General features: G+C 37.4%; 1 long non-coding RNA gene across 1 annotated transcript; it reads left to right on the top strand.

Moving 5' to 3' along the window:
* The first annotated feature begins 5,009 nt into the window (after window positions 1-5,009).
* On the top strand, window positions 5,010-5,898 carry LOC118240145. Its single transcript, XR_004775310.1, has 3 exons — window positions 5,010-5,036; window positions 5,379-5,447; window positions 5,777-5,898. It is a non-coding gene; the product is annotated as an uncharacterized LOC118240145 (long non-coding RNA).
* The last annotated feature ends 463 nt before the right edge of the window (window positions 5,899-6,361 follow it).

Below are 6,361 nucleotides of genomic sequence, written 5' to 3'. Positions count from 1 at the left end.
GTCAGAAAAAGATGGATTCCTTGGGCTAATAATAAAGAAAAAAATCTCCTTTCCTGCATTTGTGATTGTTAGAAGTAGATAGAGAGACTTCTGCCTTTTAGAAAAAAAAAACAAAAAAACAAAAAAAAACACAACCACAAGTATCCACACCCTCCCAAATGCAGACATCTTTAAATCTTTAATTTGTTATTAGCTGGCAAAGATCATTCATGTGAATAACCATTCAGTCTGGACCTGGTGACCACCATGTAATTATCACAGCTGGACATGAAGCCTGGACATAATTAAACCCTTCAGTGTACTCAGGTGGGAAATTCCTGCACTGTAAATCAATTACAACAGGGGCAGGTCTTGAAGGTTCATATAAGGTCATGAAAGGTCCATTTTGTTTTGACAGATTACAAAAAGGCTCTGTATTCATTCATTTATTTTTGTTGGCTTTGCTGAAAAATGCTGTGATGTATAAAAAAAATTAAAAGACCAAAATAAATTTTGCACCTCAGGAAGTGTTAAGAACACACTAAGAGGAAGTGTTGCACCACATGAAACCAGTTTGAAAGCGGGAAATGAAGCCAATAAATTAATACTCTACAGGGTCAAGCAACAAGGCAGGAATGACAGCAACCTATGCCAACGTGAACTTTAAGAAGCACGTGACAAGGGAGACCAGAGACAGTGAATCTGCCCAAGGTGAGTTTTAGCTACAGTCATGGGGCAGAAAAAGAAGGCTGTATTTATTGTAGTATATTGAGGTGGTTTTTAATTTGTATTTCTAACATGATTATGGGCCATAGTTAACTTCTTTAAGTAGTGTTTCTTTACATCAAAGATAGCAGTGTTAAATGTGAACTAGTATGAAAAAGAATATGTATACATACACAGACACACACACACACTGTATTAGGCCCATTTTGTGGTTTTATTCCCTCGTTAACACTGATGAGCTATGGATATTTGTTGGTTATTGCAGCCAACTTCATCTGTCCTATACTTGGCATAGAAACAACACTCACAGCACAGAATAATACACTTTGTACATTACAATTGAGGATTAAGTCTATACTATTACTACTAGTAATATTACTAGTTAGAGATAAAATTAGCCACATTAATCTCACAAACTCGGTAGGTTAATTCTATGGCATGTTTCAATCGACATTCATCCGTAACAAATCTAAAACACTTATGATGATGAGTAATGGTGAATGGTAAGGAGGCAGATGCATTTGCGGAGAGGAGCGAAACTTAATAAGGGCAAATCCAGAGTCATAGTCGTTGGAGTAGTCCCGGGTTATAGAGCAAATACGGAGATTACAGGGATACATGATAAAGAAACTAGAGCCCACAAAAGCAAACAAGGGAAGCAGGCAATTACATAGTCTACGTGTAGCAGCCCTTGGCCTCGATGAATAAAATGTAGTCTTTATAACGGCTGCGTAGGTTTATTCACCTTGTTAGCCTCCAAATGTCATTAGTTCCTTGATGAGCATTGCGACAAACACTGTAAATGTAAAGAGCACCCTGGCGAATTCACTTCCCGTGCCAAGGGGTGTAGTATTTCTCAAAGCTCTGTGTGTAATGTACGGTTACAGTGCCGAAGGGCGTGGAGCAGGACGCACAGACTCCCTCAACTTGGACAAACATTTGTTTGCATGAAACATAAAGACGAGAGTGCCACTTACGTATAATACAAACAATAAACAGACACACTAAACACTAATGACGTTTAACAATTAACACGATCTAGACAAACAGTTTGGGCTGTTACGTATAAACACAAACAACACGCTACATCAACAATGACCAACACACTGCACACTAAATGGGCAAGATAACTTGCCAGTAGACCTCTCAGTAAAGAAAGGGTGTTCACAAAATTCACACATGCAAACACAAACGGGTGATAACCTTGATCTTGAATGTCCACCCTAAACTGACATAAAGAAAAAGTTTTTCGGAGACAAAAGAAAGAAAACAAGGCTACTAATTTCCCCGTGCTGCTAGGGCACCACATCTACTCTCATTCTTAAAGGTGCAGTCGCAAATAACTGTACACTGAGTGAATGGTCATTTACACTCGGAACCATGAAGGCGCCGCCGCATACAAACTTACTAAAAGTAACCCTGGTGGGTCAAAATTTATTGAAATTTTACATAACGCATATGTAACACCTTTTGGGCTCAGCCTGAAGGTGGGAACAAACCGAGGTCTCCTGTGTAAACTGGAGACCTGTATAAATAAGATGAGAACGACCCAAGTGCACAGGAATTATGGCAGATAAAACAACCAGTGAGCAAACTCAGGTGTTCAGAGGACTAAGTGCGCTTTGAAAGGGGAAACACAAAACCGTGCCAGGCTGGGCCATTATAACATAATTCACTAATATTCTTGGTTCAAATGTGTAACTAATAAAAACATTCTTGTTGGAATCATTCTCACTGTAAATATTTTATCTTTTTTTTCATTCTAGATGGTGATGTGATCCTGGACAGCCCCGTCCATGTTGTAACTAAGGGAGATCTTCTAACTCTACGCTGTTTATATTATACCACAAAACCCTCAAACCTCAGAGCTGATTTCTATAAAGTTGGATTACTTACCGTAAATCAGACTACAGGAGAGATGATCATCCATAAAGTCTCAAAGTCAGATGAGGGTCACTACCGCTGTAAACACACAGAGAGAGGAGAGTCTCCACATAGCCGGGTCTTAGTCAGAGGTGAAAAAGCAATGATTTCTTACCTGTGACAAGGTGATTTTTATGAATTTATTATAAAAATCTTCTGGGGGTGAAGGCCTAAAAACATTTTAGAATACATTTCTGCATTAGGTGTAATTTTCACTTTCCACTTTCAGCTGGTGAATCCCCTGACTTGGTTGGACTGACCGTGGGACTTGGTTTGGCCCTGTAGTTTATTGTCTTACTGACCTTAGTGAAGTTGTGGTGTTACCAAACTAACAAAGGTCTGATAACTACTCTAGCTAATGTATACATCATTTACGAGACACAGAGCACAAAACATTTTTACAGTGATTGACACTTTGTTGTTGTTGTTGTTGTTTACAAGGTGGAAAGTCTTGGTCTCCCCCTTCTGGAAATCAGCAGAACAGCAGGTTGATGTCAGTACAGGAACAGAGGGACTCAGGAGCTGTTGAGGGGTGCCAGTCTGTGTACACAGAATTCCTGGCTGGTTAGACTGAGTTGCTGAGTATTCTAATGATGTTCAGTTCATCTTAAATCATGTCCTCAATGACACAACAACTTAGATATACATTTTTACATTTATTTAATCAAGTCTTTAACGTCTTACCACTGTGTATTATTTATTTTGTCCTCTTTTATTTAGAAAGTACACACATTTATTGCACTGCTGAGCAAGTGGATACAAGTGGCCAAGGTGAGAGTGTGATTTCTTCATTATATCCCCTGTTTCTTCTCTATATCTTCTACTTACACCAAGGCTTAGACTTGACCATAGTGGACACATTAAGGCAAGCCAAATTTATTCGTACAGCACTTTTCATACACATTTACATTTATGACATTTAGCAGATGCTCTTATCCAGAGTGACCAACAAAAGTGCTTTTTTCATATATTTAGAGAATGCATCCTAGCCAGCACAAATAGGTTGGAGTTCAAATATATAGAGCCATACTTGGAATATTCGATGCTTCTTTAGCGAATTTAGCATATTCTGACTCTTTGGCCAATTTGTCTCAAGATAAGCAGCTGGTTTTGATGGCCAGTATGGTTGTGGCTAAGAAGATTATCTTTAATTGGAAATTTGCTCTGGCCCCTTGTTTTAAATATGGCTGTCTGGATCACCCATGAGGCTGTTAGATACAGTGATGCAAGGGCAAAGAAGCATGTTTGTTCAATTTGGAATAGATTTTTAGATTTGATTATGGGATGTTTTATATTTGTTTGTTTTGTAAGTGAAGGTTGGTTATGGGTATTTTTGTTGTGTTTGTGTGTTAGCTCTGTGCTTCTTTCTTAGTGATAAAACCTTTAAATTTAATTAAAAAGGCCTAGCTTCTTGTAGTGACTAACTCATTTGATGTCATATCAGGTGACGCTGCAACTGAGTTGACTAATAGGACTTGTTCTCAAGTTATGAAAACAAACAAGAAATCCAAGCACAGAGGTACATCCAGACCACCCTTTGATTTTCAGCACTTAAATATTTCAGTAATATATTAAATTCAGTGTACATCTATGGGATATTTACACAAATATGACAGTAACGGTCTCAACATTTAATATCTTTTTCGTGGCCGGAAATGTTTAGATGCAAGGCACCTCATGGAACTGGACTGTAACTCACTCACTCACGATTAGCAAGCAGTAAATTCTCCACAAGGTGGCAGTGGCACAGTGGTCCAATGACACTGTGTCCTTGTTCTATAATACAAGAAAAAGTCTATCACTAGCCTTCAAAGAAAGAAACCTTTTACTCTCAAATAATCTGGCAAAAGTATGGGTATTCTGGCACTTGTAACGTGCATAAAACACCATCACTCAACTATATGTATAAAGACATCACATGCAAAAAAAGAAATCACATACTGAATGAGTCAAAGGTCATAGCTAACAGAAGTTGGTACAAGCAGTATTGCTGAAAGATCTGCTCTGAAAAAAACAACAAGAGCTCTGTGTGGAAATGAAGCTTGTATGGAAGGATGTGATTAGCTGAACCTTAAGGTCAGTGAGATGGCTACACCTGCATTTGCTTTGCCCGCTATTTGCTATTGCAGATTCTGGTGCTCCATGCAGTGAAGTGACTTAAGTTGAGATCGAACTGAAAGTACAAAAGAAAGCAAACGAAAAACAAGGTAGAGCAAAATTCATTTATTTTGGGACTGGCCCTCAATCCAGGTTTTGTATAGTTTAATATCCATTACATCCAGGTTGTGTTCTTTTATGTGTTTTCTCCAACAAGTTCTCTTCTTCCTTGAAAATAATTCTGAATCTTTTGTACCCGACAATAGAGATGGCCAGTGTGAATACTGACACTGTGAAGTACACAGGTGAAGGTAACATCATTATTAAAGTATGTGAGAAGTTGTCTTAAATGCCTAAATCTGCCAAATGTATTGCTCCAGGCAATATTTTTAATACAATTATGTTCTATGCAATGCTGCTGCAGAGGGTTCATTTAGAAGTTTATTTTAAAAAGTATGAAATGGCTACTGACTTAGTTAAATATGTACAATATTAAATACTAATTTTAGTTTTAAAAAGTTTATTGTTTTCAAATTTCTTGAAAAAAAATGTTTTATTAAATGTGTGACATGGTCAAGTTTTAAATGTTAAATATAGTATAAATATTGTCACAGCTAGATGAAAAAATGTCATTGTTGTTCACCTTTTTGCAGCTGAGACTACTGGACTTAATGAACCAACCTATTATAGTATTCACTGAAAACAAAAGAACAAACATGCAGGTAGGCTCTGAAACAATATTTCAGTGCAATAGCTCATAGTTTGATTTGTTTAATAGTTCAAATACAATCTGAAGTATACGTTATTTCACTGCATGTTAACATTTACTTGATGCTTTTATCCAAAGCAACTTACAATTATGAGTGAATACAACTTGAGCAATTGAGTGTTAAGGGCCTTGCTCAAGGGCCCAACAGTGGCAACTTGGCAGTGGTGGGGCTTGAACCAGCAAATTTAAGTACCTTAACCACTAATCTATTCTTCCACTGCCCTAAAATAAAGCATTCAGGCTAGTGTCAAACAGCAGACCATTATCTCTTTAACCTTCTAGAGTATACAACTTTGACTAGGCCTCTACAACAAAGAAGAGACTCGAACCCAAGCATGGGGAGCACAACGGAGTAGAAGTCCATTGCCTTAACCTCTCGTCCACCTCATCATGTTAAACACTTCACACAGAAAAATCCAACACCTTAATGAAAGATTATGGAATATATGCTCTGCATTTCATTAATTGCCCCTTTCTGACTTTTAAAGCTCTAAACTAAACAATATTTTAATCATGGGGTTATGAAAAACAACTGGTAATGATCTTTTAAAGGTAATGATCTTTTAATGACAGGTAATGATCTTATAATGATCATTTCCTGAAGGAGTGATCACAAAAGCAGGGTATGGTTGAAGATTGGAGAGAAAACCAGGTGGACACTGATCTTGCATGTCTTTAGTCACCAAGTCTGTACAATGAACTTAGTTTTCTACTGGGTTTTTTTTGTTGTTGTTGTTGTTTTGTTTATTTTTGGTTTGGTCAGAGGCAAGATTAAAAATAAATCACATTTACATCTTATTGCAATAGTAAAATCTACGTGCTTCTTTATAAAGGAGGCATGGCTTGGTTTTGGCCCACTTGATAAAG

Source organism: Electrophorus electricus, chromosome 19 (assembly GCF_013358815.1).
Source record: "Electrophorus electricus isolate fEleEle1 chromosome 19, fEleEle1.pri, whole genome shotgun sequence".
NCBI classification, from domain to species: Eukaryota; Metazoa; Chordata; class Actinopteri; order Gymnotiformes; family Gymnotidae; genus Electrophorus; species Electrophorus electricus.
This window is presented reverse-complemented; position numbering and strand designations above follow the sequence as displayed.